The 15,861-nt window shown below is 42.2% G+C and overlaps 1 protein-coding gene across 1 annotated transcript in view; it reads left to right on the top strand.

The window, feature by feature from the left end:
* Positions 1–15,861, top strand: part of GALNT1 (polypeptide N-acetylgalactosaminyltransferase 1) — a 670,235-nt gene that overhangs the window by 262,794 nt on the left and 391,580 nt on the right. The gene's annotated exons all lie outside the window — the stretch shown is intronic.

Raw genomic sequence — 15,861 nt, 5'->3', positions numbered from 1 at the left:
TGTCTTTGCTTGTGAATCTTCCGATTTCCTGGTTCCTGATCAAGCTCCTGACTGCTCCTGCATTTCTGATTTCTGGACCTCGTGTATACTGACCTCGGCTTGTCTCTCATTAACCCTCTGCCTACCGATTCTGTTTATCCGCTCCCGACTGGTTTTGACCGTGGCTTGTCTGATTACCCCTCTACTCCGTTTCTGGGCTTTCAGTTAACTTACTGGCTGTCTGGTTTCCAGCTCAGGTTTGCCTGCATTGCACCTCTTTTCCAAAACTACACTCTGTTAAGACAAATTGGGTTCTAAGCAGCAGGGTCCTTCTCACCTTGCGGTCAGCTCTGGCGAATACCTTAGGGTAGCCTTAGACTCTGTCGTCCAGAGTGGTTATGGATTAGAGGTTGCGGGGTTTACGATCACACTCTCTCCCAGCGGACTCCAGCAGCCTTGAGGTATCCATCCACTTGCATTTACATAACAATGCATTGGAATAGCTAGGTATTCCAATGCTTTATTATCTTTTAGTCAAAATATGACAGACAACTAATAGGCAATAGCTAACAGGTATTATAAGTGACAGTCCTGTGGGCCTTTATTACAACCCTGGCTGTGATATATAATTGACGTCCCACACGGTCGCGTTGTAAGAGTTGATGATGGGAGGACAAAAGGAGCCCACTCTGTTGATTTAAAGGCTTTATAAATCTTTGCACACTTTTTTTGTTTAAAAATAACAGGTGGATCCTGCATGTCAGAGACACCCAGGACCCTCTGACTCGCTGTCACCGAAGCTGTCAGTCCTGCTGACCTGACAGATTCGGCTCTGAGTTCAAGATACAGCTATATAAAAATAAATTCTATGTATTCAGGATACGAAGAAACTGTATCCCAAAAAGCAAAAAATGTTTAAAATAAAAAACAATTAAAGGGTTGTTTAAAATCCCATAATGTTTTTTTTTAAAGTGTGCCAAGGTTTACATAGCCTTTAAATCCCTTAGATGCTGTGGTTGCTATTGACCATGCTATCTAAGGAATTAAACGGCCCTGATCAGTGTGATCTCCAATCTTGGTCATTGCAGAAAGAAGGAGGTTTACAATTACAGCAGTCCATTTTTTATCTTTTAATAAATATTTTATTGTTACCATCTATTGCAGTACAAAAGATAATACATTTTTTCATATTACATATATCATTTATAACTCGATACATCTCAAGACGCATTATATAATTTCAACCGTGTCCTCACTTTTTATTTTAGCCCTTAACCGCCTCCCCCCTGTTTCGACCTTGCTTTTGTCTTATGTCCTCTCTTTATATTCAAACTCCTTAAATGTTATGTTAATTTCTTCTTGTGAGAAGAATAAAGTAGTCATTTTTTTAACCTCTTATTAACGGTTATCTTTTTTCCCCCATTCCTTTGTATGCATACTGTTTTTATATTCCAACATTAACAGCCTCCTTACTATGGTTCTAAAATGCTCTTATTTTTAAGACTTACATATGAAACGATGGTCTTCGTAAGTTTCTCCCTGTATACCCAGATAAGGTTCTGTATGTATCTGCCCTGTCACTCCTTGTTTTCTATGGATGGGGCTTTACTGCTGTACTGTCTATACAATATCAAAACTTGTGCGATCACAATCAGGTCAGAACAGTAGAAAAGTTTCCATGTATGGTTATTTTTGTATAGTAATACATACAAGTTTTTTGAGTGTGTACAGTAGAAATATTACAGATATTTTACTGTCACAAGGGAATATATATGTTTCTTTTTGAAAGAATACTTCTAGAAATAATGTTTCATTCACTGGGTGGTGACAAAAACCAAAAATGTCTTGTTTGCAACGACACTAATTGGATTATACAGCAATTTAAATTAAATATAATAACACAAATTTTACTTTTGGCTGAGGATAAATATATAGCTATACACCTGTATAAAATTTTCGGCTTTTCAGGATTGATTGTTGGTAGCCGTTTTGTTGGAACACTGGCGATGTGAAAAGTATAAGATCCATATTCCTGAGGTAGTCCAGAGATATACTGTTTATGCTACAATAGTGATCACATATTTTGCGGATATTCCCTTTTAAACCTGACTCCACTGCATTATTACATCTTTTAATCAGCATTATTTACATTTGCAAAAGTTTTGCTTATTCCTAGAAACTCGCAGAGTTTTCTGCAAGAAAGCATAGCCATAGCCCCATAGTCAAAATCTGCCTCAAAAATCCGGAAGTAATTTTGAAGCAGATTTTTAAAGGCTTTAAAAAAAAAAGCCATGTGCACATACCCTTAGCAGCAGAGGCGTAACTAGGAAAGACTGGGCCCCATAGCAAACTTTTTACAGGGCACCCCCTCCCCTGGGTGCCACACAACTCCCCCTTGTAGATAGTGCCTCCCTGTAGATTCTGCCACACAGCGCCCCCTGTAGATAGCGCCATACAGCCACCTGTAGATAGCGCCACACACAGCCCCCTGTAGATAACGCTATACAGCCCCCCTGTAGATAACGCCATACAGCCCCCGTACATAACGCCAAACAGACCCCTCCCTGTAGATAGCTTCATACAGCCCCCTGTAGATAACGCCATACAGCCCCCCTGTAGATAACGCCATACAGCCCCCCCTGGTGATAACGCCATACAGCCCCCCGTACATAACACCATACAGCCCCCTCCCTGCAAATAGCTTCATACAGCCCCCCCTGTAGATAACACCATACGCCCCCCTGTAGATAACGCCATACAGCCCCCTCCCCTGTGGATAACACCATCCAGCCCCCCCTGTAGCTAACGCCATACAGCCCCAACCTCCCAAAAAAACAAACAAACAAAACAAAAAACGGCCTGTAGCCTATGGGTTGTCCCACAAAACACATGTATCACCTATCCACACGATGGAGATAAGGAGAATGGGGGACCAAAAGTCCCCCGAAGTGCTCACTGAGAACCTTGGACTTCCAGGTATGTGTACGGCAGCTCAGTAAAAATGAAAAGAGCGCCGGCCATGCATGCGCACAAGCGTGACCGGCACTCCATTCATTTCTACGGAGCTGCCGGACACAGACTCCGAAAGTCCAAGGTTTCTCATGGAGCACTTCGGGGGACTTCCGGTCCGCCATTCTCCTTATTGCTGGGGGTTCCAGCAGTCGAACCCCAGCGATCACACATGTATCCCCTATCCTGTGGATAGGGGATACATGTGTTTTGTGGGACAACCCCTTTAATGGCATAGCTATAGCCCCATATAGCACCATGGGCCCTGTAGCAGTCGCTATGGCAGTTACAGCGGTAGTTACGCCACTGCTTAGCAGCCTGACCATATTTTTTAAGTAATCTGAGACACATGAAGCTGTCTATGTTACTTGCATTATTGTTTAAGGGTCCTAAATCTTTAGGTTATTGCACTATGAACATCCTTATAATATTGTACAGTCGAGGGCATAGCTATAGAGGATGCATAGGTAGCAGTCGCACCTGAGCCTGGTGCCTGAGGGGAACTTTCTATATAAGCAGATACCAATATTTAAAATGGCACGTGGCGGGTGATGGTCCTATCACTGATTATGCCCAGGAGGTAGTAAATAAGCTATGCATTAAAATGTATAATTTGTAAGAGTACCTTGTATTTTTTATTGTCTCTAGACCTTCGAATTTTGGTGCAATAAATTAAATACATTTAGTCATGAGTCGTTTGAGAAATTCATCTTAAGTGTCTAAACCAATAAAGTCACCCATGGCTGCATCATTGAAATGAATCTTGCTGTATGAATCATCCAATCAATACATGTTAGCGAAAATGTATCCATTTACAGCCAGTGAAAGAGTTTTGTGCTAAGCTGTAGTTATAGCTTCACATCCCTTTCACCTATTATCTTCATGTTGCTATTCAAGTATTCATTATACAGATGTAAAGTTTCTGGCGCAGAAATCACAACACAAATTAAAAATCAAATTTTGAATTTTTTTCTACCATCAAGCTTTTTATATAACAAGACAATGCTCTGTGGCATACCATTCAGCCAAGAACAATGCCTCCATATTCATATTGTTTATGTATAAGTCTAGCAGATATATATGAATTAGAAGAAGTACAGCCAAAGAACAGCAGAAATTGGGTTCAAAATTATTGCACCTTGAATTACACCATTAAAAAAAAATCAACAAACTTTACAATCAATTATTGCAGCCCATATTGTATAATAATATTATAAAACAAATCTTTAAGGAGACTTTTGTGCAAGATGGCATTTATAGCCCCATTAACTTCCAGAGCGCTGTACATATGACGTAAACATCAGAAATGCTACATACACACATAGAATTGTTGTAATACTATGCAGTGTTTACAGTGCAGACTCCAGTTTCCATGAATAGGAAATTTTTTTAAACAAACTTTTTATAAGGCAGACCAAACCAAAAACGAAAAGAGATGCAAAACGCAATTATAATGTATCAAAATATAAAATATATAATCTTTATTGAGAATACTAAACCAAATCATATAAAAACGTCCACAGACACGCTAAATGAAAGACGCACATCAAAAGACTCCTGTACAAAAAGTGACAAAAAGTGTCACAAAAAGTGACAGAAAATGTAGTATAGCATACATTTTCAGACAAGAATGTACAAATGTTTCTATATAGATATATATTCAATAATGAACTGCATAACAAGATGATTCTGAAGAAAAAATAACTATACTGACCCATGAGGTGCTAGAGCGATTGATAGACGTCCACCCCGACGCGCATGTCGGCGCATTTTCCTTTGTCTGGGGGTCAAGTATTGGTATGCGATTGTAAGGATAGACAGGGTTATCAAGACAGGTAGGTCAGCAATACTACAATCTAATTTTACAGATATCATAATCAAATTATTATTTGTTTAGAGAATACAGACTGTAACCCAAAAACAATATATAGCATAAGGCCCTCATTACACTGCGTTTTGGACTTTCGTCACAGGTATACGTTGGAAGGACTCTCAATATATACCTCCGATGGAAGGCCAAAACATATTCCACTGTATGGCATATAGTGGGATACTTACCCGGAGACTGGCCCTGGGGAAACTCCTGAAGTCAATATCCATTTATAGACAGTGATGGCAGGAGCTTCCCCAGGGTCGGAATCCTTGGGCAGATCACCTGCTATCGCTCTACCTGGCAGGGCCTTTTCTAGCTTTTCTGCAGCCTGAGACTAAAATTTAAATGGCGCCCCAAAGATCTTGATTGACATCCCCCTGGCTGTTTTACATCACTAGTGTCACGGTGCGGGGTGTGGACCCACTGAGTCGTACCGCGTAGCAGGATAGCAGCTAGCCAAATGGGTACAATACAATGTCTATAGTCCAGAAAGGGTACCTGAGGCAATATAGACAGTAGCGGTGGATTCAGGCTAAGATGAGGTTCCTACAGTAGACAGACACCCGGCGGGGAGTGACACAATAGATGCAGCGGAGGACACAACACGACTCCAACTCTTGACGGCACAGAGGCACGGAAGCACGGGATGCAGGGTACAGGCAGCAGGAACGGGTAACACTGGGAACTGGAAAACACTAGGAGACCATTTGCAATGACAAACTTTAGGTAACACAACAACGCTCAGGCAGTGATCAAGAGGGCAGAGCACCTTTTATAGTCCAGCAGCATTCGGGGCTAATTGCAGATTTTCTGCAACTGTGCGCGCAGTGCCCTTTAAGGCCGTGCACGCGCGGGCGCGCGTGCTCTGAGGGAGACAGTGTCCGGACCAGGAAGTGAGTGCCGGCGTCTTTCAGGAGGGAGATATCGCCGAGAACTCACACGTCCATGGCCGCGGCCGTCAGAGGGTAAGTCCGGATGGTCATAGACGTTACAACTAGCAGCCTCTTCCAACTCTTACGGATGCCCGGTTGCCTTCTACTCTCCTGGCATGCGCGTTACAGCCAGGCAGAGTACATCTCGCTGCAGGGTGCGTGCCAAAGGAGTACAAGGCAATGGCGCATCCGAGAAAGTTGAAGGAGACTGGTAGTGATGAATAACAGCCAGAGGGATGTCAATCAAGCGTGGAAAGCTGGGTTTGGAGGCAGGAATATGTGACTCTTCATGATAGCGGCACCGCCCCATGACCCTTTAATGAGATTAATTAGCATATAGTGTGCGCCATTTAAAAGTTAATTTGATCGATTTTGCTGCATCTGAAAAAAACATACAAGGGAATGTTTGGAAATATTCTCAGGTCATGTATTACCGCAAGGTGGCGGTTCAAGGGGTTAAAACTGACAGGTTCCCATTAAATATACCATGAATTGAAAACAATTCCATCTGCCCTGCAATTTTTATATTATAAATATATCCTATGTAATTACAGCTCCAGAATCAAGCTCAGTACATAAATAAAGTACTAGAACCAAGCTCAGTACATAAATACACCAGAACAAAGCTCAGTACATAAATACAGCACCAGGACCAAGCTCAGTACATAAGTACAGTACTAGAACAAAGCTCAGTACATAAATGCAGCACCATAACAAAGCTCAGTACATAAATACAGTACTAGAACCAAGCTCAGTATATAAATACAGTACTAGAACCAAGGTCAATACATAAATACAGTACTAGAATCAAGCTCAGTACATAAATAAAGCACAAAAATCATGTTCAGTACATTAATACAACACCAGAACCAAGCCAGTACATAAATACAGCACCAGAACAAAGCTCAGTGTCACGGCTCTAGGGGTATGTGGACCCACTAGGCTGCTCCGCCGTAGCGGAGTAGCAGCTGGCCAAACTACAGTCAATGAAAGTCTTTAGAAGTAGAGTACCTGTATAGAAATTCTGACAGATACATGGTGTAGCAGACACTTTGGTGTAGCACGCAAAATTCAAAAGACAAGGCAGCACATCCGAATTAATAGGAATTTTTTTACCTGCAAATGTGACATTTCAGTCCAACAGAACCTTTCTCAAGCATGTTGGACTGAAACGTCGCATTTGTGGGTGAATATATTACTGTTATTTTGGATGTGCGGCCTTGTCTTTTGAATTTTGCGGTCTCCATTCATGGGACCTTGGATCAGGTTCCTGTAAGGCTTGCACCCTTTATACTATATTGTATCTTTGACTCACCGGCACTGTGATTATTCCTTTTTCCAGACTTTGGTGTAGCAGACTCCTTGGCACAGATGACACTTGGTGTGGCAAATGACATGTGACACAGAGGATGAGCCCTACTCCAACACTAGACTTCGCTCAGGAACAAACAAAATTACGGGATACGGGATACAGGAAGCAGGATACAGAAACACTGGGAACAGGATACAGGGACCATTTTCTAAAAAAACATGGCTAGACACATCCACGCTCAGGCAAGGAAGAAGGGGCAGAACCCTTTTTATAATTCAGGGTGTTGTTGGGATTGAGTAGGGAACATTTACAGGTCCGCACGCTGGCCCTGTAAGGCCGGGGATGAGGACGCGCATTAACCTATGGAAATACTACAGGGCAGTGCGGCCACATGTCCAGGCATCTCCGGGGAGGAGTTCAGAGGTCTGTGGTCATGGCCACTAGAAGGTAAGAGAAGCCGGTGGTTTGCAACCATGGACATTACAGTACCCCCCTTACGCCCCCTCTTCTTAGGTCAGGAGTGTCAGAGGAATCTTTTAATTAGAGTTGGGGCATTAAGGTTCTCTTCTGCTCCCAAGACCTCTCCTCAGGACCAAACTCTTTCCAGTTCACCAGATAAAAGGGTCTTTCCTCCACCTCAAAGACGTCAGAAGAACATCTGGGAGAAATTGCAGAACCAGGAGATTTTACTGAAAAGTTCAGGACCATAGGCTTTAAGAGGGACACATGGAACGAGTTGGGGATTTTGCGAGTAGGAGGCAGCCTAAGCTTATAAGACACAGGGTTTATTTGTTGTAACACCTCGAAGGGGCCGAGGAACCTGGGAGCAAATTTGTGGGAAGGGATCTTTAGACAAATGTTCCTTGAAGAGAGCCAGACCTTGACTCTAGGGAGAAACTGGGGAGAATTCTGACTCCAGGGAGAAACTGAGGAGAATTCTTATCGGCATATTCTTTAATGCGATCAACTGCCTGAAGAATTGTTGACTTGGTTTGCTGCCAGATGTGAAGAAAAGTCCCATCTGAAGAATTGGCTGCAGGCACTTGAGAGATATTTGGCACTGAAAGAGGACCTCGTGGGTGCTGACTGTATACAATATAGTTAAAAAAATATAGTAAGGATGCACTCCTAATAGTTGGTGCTATTAATAGGTTCGGGTTGTACCCCAATTGTAAAGATAAAGAAACCTATAAGCACTCCAAATGATTGTGTAGATTTCCAAAAGCAATTAGAATTTTTTATTTTTTATTTTATATTTTTTGTTCATACCAAAAGGTATAATGTGTACAGAAGAACAGAAATTGAATGCAAGCGATAAAAATTATAGGACGTTTCGGCCCAACCAGGGCCTTTCTCACATTCGCTGCAACTAGAAACAAAAGTATAAGATAAACATAACAATTTATATTGGACTGAAAAGATAAAAAATAATATGGATATAAATTCAAGCATGAAAATATATTTAAATACAAAACAATGTCAAAAGTCGTACATTAGAACAATTCAATGATACATATGATATTCTGTATAAGCAGTAAGATATACCATTTAAATCTGGCCATTTCAATGATAATTAAGTATATTTAGAAGTCATTTCCTAAAGTAAAGTATAAAGATATATAGATATATACAAGGGAGATGAGACCTACAAGAAAGGGTCTATATATTATAATACGTAGTATAAGCGAAATGGAAGTCTAGAGTAGGAGAGGTATTATGCAAATATCTCTCTAGACCATACCATAAAATACCGGTGTGAAAAATGACTTGTGAACAATAAGGATATAGGGAAAAAAGAGGAGAAGAAAGGAATAGACAGTAGACCAATAAGACAATATCATACCTGTATATAATCAAGAAGGAAGGTGTGGGATCTGAATAGCGTCTGTATATGAATCTATTGTTTCAAAAGAACGATGTATAAAGTAAGTAATGGATAAAGAAAGCTATTATGATAGTGTCAGTATGAAGAAGTATCGTACCTGCATATGATCAAGAATGAGGATAAACGATATAATAGGCGTCTGCCAGACGCTCCAAAGTGAAAAGATAGCCCACAAACGTGTCTGTTTTTAACCAGCATGTCTCGAGACCGGATATCCGGTAAATGACACGAAAATACATCGGTGCATGCTCAATGTGGGGAATAGTGTCCCCTAGTGGAACGCAAGCTAACATTCTTGTTATGATGCCCAGTAATGACGTGTATGGATCTAGTGCTACTATAGACAAGACAAATGATGTCCGATATTTTGGATATTAACAAGAAACCGATCCAGCGATCGTGCTAATGGATATATAGGTTTATAATATTTACAAGTTAATGTGTTATAGAGAATAAATGAATGAATGTGTCTGGAAGAAGGATAAATTTGGCGTATATATATAAATAACATATCAGTATATAGGTGTCGAGGAAAATAGAGATATGAAAACTGGAAATAAAGATAAAAGGAGCAGGATAAACAAGAAGGACGAAAAAGATAAAAGAGAAGATAAAGAAGGAAGAAAAAGAAATAAAAGAAAAAGAAAGGAAAAAAGTAAATGAACCGGTTTTATGGTACCTGTATCAGGTCGTCAGTTCAATTTAGCGTGCCTAGGGAAGAAATAAATAAATGATATTAATAACATGAATCACTGTGATCGACAAAGACAAATTAAAGCATCAGCATAATAAGTCAAATTCTCTGTTTAAACCTTTGGGTGTCAAGGTGTCGAGTGTATGAATCCAATAAGATTCCCGTTGTTTCAGTAGGTGTATATGGTTACCACCCCTCCTAGGTCGTAAAACCTGTTCAATGATTTGGAATCTCAACTGAGAAATATTATGGTTAGATTTAATAAAATGATCGGGAAGTGGTAGCCATGTCTTCTTGCATCTAATTGTAGATTTGTGACTAGAAATTCGATCTCGAATGTGTTGAGTTGTTTCGCCAACATAAGTTAAGCCACAAGGGCATTTGATTAAATAAACAACAAAATTCGAGTCGCATGTGAAAAAACCTTTTGCTGGGAAGATCTTATTAGTGTGAGGCTGTTGAATTGTATCGCCTTTGATAATGTTGGAACAACATGAACAGTGTAAGCATGGAAACGTACCATTACGTTTAGTCTGAAGAAAGGTTTGGCGCGGTGTCTTAGATAAGCTGCCAATGTCAGCTCTGATAATGCGGTCACGAACATTAGGGGGTCTCTTAGAGCACATCATCACTGGGTTTTGGAATTCTTCGATCTCAGGATAATGCAGTATGTAATACCGACCAATGTTTGCGTACACTCTGTAGTAGTTTTGGTATTATAGGATGGTATGTTAGCACCAGTGGTAACCTGGCTTGCTTTGGACCTCTCGCTTTTATCTCCTGACTTGGGACAAGTCATTTTAAATCGCGGTCGGTCTCACTAATGGCCGTTCACAAGAAGCGCCGCTAATGGCCGTTGAGAGGGAGGGGCGGGCGGACTGCAACAGAGGGCAGTGCAGTGCTGATGAGGAGGAGGGGGATGGATATCAATTGCTGGATAGGACTAGCAGACGTGCGTCTGCTAGTCGTGGTAGAACACGCCCCTCTGACGCTTCACGTACCGCCAGTGAGGAACAGACGAGAAGGGCGGTGGTCGAGCAACGAGGAGGTTAGTGTTCATGTTCGTCTCCATCTTAATTTACATCTAAGTGACTCCAGAGGACTCCATGAAGGGGGGAATAACCCCCCATCCCATCCCCCATAGAGCTCTCAGTATTTCAGTATTTATTATACAGCAGGGGGGTCTGAGCAGTGTAACTCACTGCAGAGGACTCTATGGGGGGGACAATAATTTCCCTCCATAGACACTCAGCAGTGAGTTACACGCTCAATCCTCCCTGCTGTATAATAAATACTAAAAAACTGAGAGCTCTATGGGGGATGGGATGGGGGGTTATTCCCCCCTTCATGGAGTCCTCTGGAGTCACTTAGATGGTTAGAACCCCCCCTCCCCCATTCAGTATAATCCCCCCTTCCCATAGAGCCCTCACTAGTTACTAATATATTACAAGGGTAAGTCAAATTGTCTGACTTCTGGGGGCTGTATAGGGGGGTCTGAGCGACGGGCTCTATGGGGGGGGCTCACCCCCCCCCCACAGAGATGTCAGAATCAGACACTCAGACCTCCCTATAGAGCCCCCAGAAGTCAGACAAACTCACCTCCCCTTGCAATATAATCCCCCCATACAGCCCTCAGTTTTCCCATAAGAAAAATGTATGACATATCCACCATCCGTAAGTCCCATAAAACTGAATGACGGTTACGGAAGCAGTGTCTCTCGCCGACTCCGTCTGATCACTAAAACTAAGCGTCAGAAGCACTCGTGTGAGCGCTGAGCCACTTGGTTTCTGTTTCCGGAAAGCTGAGCAGCTTATGTACGGTCTCATAGAAAGTCAATGAGCCCGTACACCGCTACTTTGGCTTTCCGGAAAAAGCCAAACAGAAATGAAGTGGCTCTTTGCTCACATGAGCGCTTCTGCCGCTTAGTCTCCGCACCCGGACCCCCACCCATCAAAAGTTCTGACATGTCACTATGACATGTTAGAAGTTTGTTAAAAATTGACTTACCCTTTAGGCCTCATTTACACGAGCGTGTGCGTTTTGCTCACGCAAAAACTGTGGCGTTTTCCGTGCGCAAAAGGCACTTAACGGCTCCATGTGTCATCAGTGTATGATGCACGGCTGCGAGATTTTCGCGCAGCCGCCATCATTATGACTAGAGATGAGCGAACTTATGAAAAGTTCGGTTCGGCTAGTTCGCCGAATTTCACGAAAAAGTTCGATTCGGACCGAACCTGTAATTTCTGTGCGCCGAGCATGGTACTGTCCAGGGTGCTGATAGAGTTAATGGGCTGCACTAACTCTTTCAACAACCTTGACAGTACATGCTCGGCGCACGGAAAATACAATTTTAATGTAATAAAAAAAAAATAAAAATACGTTCATACTTACATTCCTCCTGTCCGGCCTCCAGCGATGACGTTTCATCCATGTCGCCGCTGCAGCCAATCACAGGCTGTAGTGGCGGTCACGCACGTCAGGATGACGTCAGAAGGCCGGCCTCCAGGAATGACGCTTCATCCCACGTGACGGCCTCTGCAGCCAATCACAGGCTCCTCTCCTGAAATACTCTGTGCTGCCTTAAACTCTGTGGACAGGTCAGGATCCTGTTTCTTTTAAATGCTGCTGGGGAACCCGCTCGATCCATTATATAAGTCTGCGCTACAGTGCAGCATTTAAAAAAAAACAGGATCCTGACTTGTCCACAGAGTTTAAGGCAGCACAGAGTATTTCAGGAGATGAGCGTGCAGATTCAGTGCTGCTGTAAACTCTGCTCTTACCATTACGTAGCTCAGTCTGTTACCTGTCCTCCACTCCTGTCCTCAATAACACCTTCACATGATTGGCAAGTCACCACGTAATGGTAAGAGCAGAGTTCACAGCAGCACAGAGTATTTCAGGAGAGGAGCGTGCAAATTCTGTGCTGCTGTGAACTCTGTGTGAGGGGGGCCCAAGTTGTATCAACAGCCCAGGGCCCATGGTACACTTAATCCGCCACTGTGGAGTGCTTATAGGTTTCTTTATCTTTATGTATACAATATAGAACATAGAGGAAGCAGTAGACTTGCTTGTATGGTGATTGTAAGAGAATCCCGCCCAAGGCAGAAGCTGTACCCAATTGTCCTGCTAGACAGAGACATAATGGCGTAGATACTTCTCTAGCATTTGGTTGATCGTTTCCACTTGACCGTTATACTATGGGTGATAGGCAGAAGAAAAGTCCAGCTTTCACATCCAATCTCGCAGGACTCTCCAGAATTGAGGCATGAACTGTCAGAAACAGTATGAAGAGGTAGTACATGTAGACGAAAGATGTGTTGGATGAATAGAGCTGCCAGACAAGGAGCTAGGGAAAGGCTCGTTGAAGGAATAAAATGTGTCATCGATCCACTACTACCCAGATCATAGTACATCCAGCAGAAGGGGGAAGGTCAGTGATAAAGTCCATAGCAATGTGTTGCCAGGGAGCATCAGGCATCGGTAGAGGTTGGAGCAGACCAGGAGGTTTAGAATGAGAGGACTTGTTTAGGGTACAATTAGCATAGGAGGAAACAAAGTCCAGAACATCTATAGGTAGCGAGGGCCACCAATAATGATGAGCAATAAAGTCCTGAGTCTTGCGGGCACCAGAATGCCTGGCCAGTTTGGAATTATGCCCCCAGCAGATAATTATTTTCATGTCAGCAGGACGGACAAAAATCTTTCCAGGAGGAATGTCCTTGATCTGCAGAGGCTTTACAGCAATAATCCTAGAAGGATCAATAATGTATTGAGGTTTTTCTTCTCAGTCGTCAGTTTCGAATGACCGAGACAGGGCATTGGCCTTAATGTTTTTGTCTGCAGGGCGGAAGTGAAGAAGAAATTGAAATCTGGCAAAGAACAGTGACCATATAGCTTGACGAGTGTTCAGTCGCGGTGCAGACTGCAGATATGTAAGATTTTTGTGATCGGTGTACATAATGATGGGGTGAGCAGACCTCTCTAGCAGGTGTCCCCATTCTTCCAAAGGCCAACTTGACAGCGAGCAATTCTCGATCCCCAATGGAGTAGTTGTGCTCAGCAGGAGAGAAGAGTTTGGAGAAGAATCCACAAGATTCTGCCTTACCCTTAAAATTCTTTTGAAACAGGAGTGCTCCAGCATCAATGGAAGAGGCATCAACCTGCACGGAATACTGTTGAGTAACAAGACGCTATTGAGGTTGGAGAATGATAACCCTATTGCTGCGCTGCTACCCCTGGACTCTTGCTTGGGGAAGCTCCTGATTTTATTGTCCATATATGCACAGTAACTTTAGGAGCTTCCCCAGGACCGAAGTCCCTGGGCAGAGGAAGCGTCAAGAATGAGTCTGCTCGGGGACTACGGCGCTGTTAAAGCTTCTGACGTCAATGTTCATATATGCACAGAAGCTGAAGCTCTGCCCGTAGACTCCGGCCCTGGGGAAGCTCCTGATGTCACGGTCTCAAGTGGTTGTAGTGTGAATAGCAGCCTGTCAAGGGTTTTGCTAGCATGTCCTTATATTGTATTGAAATGGTTTCTCTGAATCATCTGCTATAATTTGAGGTTCAAAGCTTTTATCATTATTATTGTTTCAAATATAAGAAATTCTAGACTAGCAGATTGAGTTTTAAGTTGTGAAACTAGAAGAGTATTCGTTTATTTCCTTGCCGTAACCATAAGCCTACAAAGAGCATAGTCTTATTTGTAGAAGTCCAGCTCATGTAATTGGGTTTGTAAGTTGCTAATCATATCTGCTCCTAAACTGAAAATGTAATCTTTATTATGTTGGCTTAGGTATATAATACATTAAGATTTATGAAGATATTTAGCGGATCCTTCCTTTTTATCCTTTGTTGACAAACTTATAAATTGGCTCCTTATATATGCCTTGTGAACTCACCATTTGGTGGAAATGGGAGCATCTGAGGTGTTATTAAGTCTAAAGTATTCCCAATAGCGACAGTAGAAAATGTAAGGTACTTAGAGTAATGTAAAATATATTGGTTTAAGTGCTATAGGGAGTATGGCTTGCTGTTGTATGATTCTAAGACTTTTAGATATAAAGTGCCCACCAAAAATTCCGGAACACCCTCATAACTTTTTAACGGCTCTAGGTAGAGGGTTGAAATTTGGTGGGATTTAATGGGGTCATAAAATCTACCAGTTAACGCCAAAGGAAAACACCCCCTCCCCCTTGGAGGCGGTGAGGTGGATGGGGCAGCAAAATCTTAAATGGCACGGGGGGTCGAGTGGGGGCTCATTTGAAAGCTCTTTTCAATACAAAACTATGCTGTAAATTATTTTGAGATAGGATTTTTTTTTGCTGAGATATTTAACTTTAAAGTTATTATCTTTATTATTGGCTACCGCCGGTGTTAGCATTACCCAAAATGTACCAGGTAAAATCCTAAATGTGTGTGGGCGTGTGTGCGTGTGCGTGTGAGCTTAGAAATGTCACATCAAGGTGACTTTAAATGACGTATTATTACAATCGGCCTGGGCGATACAAATTGTAACATGATTTCATGTGTACACATTTCGGTAGTCGCTTGTTGTGCTCCACTTGAGACAGATGTATGAGGATTATCATGTACAGTGAGCAGAACATCTAAAGCTTTTTCATCATTACTAGCATGTTTAGGTCTTCCGGATCTTGGTGCGTCTTTCATTGAACCCGTTATTTCGAAACGATGAACAGTTCTTTTAACAGTTGACAATGAAATTGGATCACAGATAGGATAAGTGGCATTGAATAAAGCCGCTACTTCTCAATATGATCTTATTTTTTCTTCGCCATGCCCTCTCATCATCAATAAAGTGATCCTTTCCGTTTCGGTCAAATGCATTTTATGATATGACAATACAAATGTACAAAAATGAAAATTAATCTCCGAATTAGCGCTCTCTGAAATTCACAAGCGACTACCGAAATGTGTACACATGAAATCCTGTTACAATTGTAGACAAGGTCCATTTTGTATCGCCAAGGCCGATTGTAATAATACGTAATTTAAAGTCACCTTGACGTGATATTCCTAAGCTCGCACGCGCCCACACACATTTAGGATTTTACCTGCGTGGTACATTTTGGGTAATGCTAACACCGGCGGTAGCCGATAATGAAGATGATAACTTTAAAGTTAAATATCTCAGCGATAATCCTATCTCAAAATCGATT

Source organism: Rhinoderma darwinii, chromosome 5 (genome assembly GCF_050947455.1).
Source record: "Rhinoderma darwinii isolate aRhiDar2 chromosome 5, aRhiDar2.hap1, whole genome shotgun sequence".
In the NCBI taxonomy this organism is placed as follows: Eukaryota; Metazoa; Chordata; class Amphibia; order Anura; family Rhinodermatidae; genus Rhinoderma; species Rhinoderma darwinii.
Note: the sequence above shows the minus strand (reverse complement) of the source record. Positions and strands in the feature narration are given on the sequence as shown.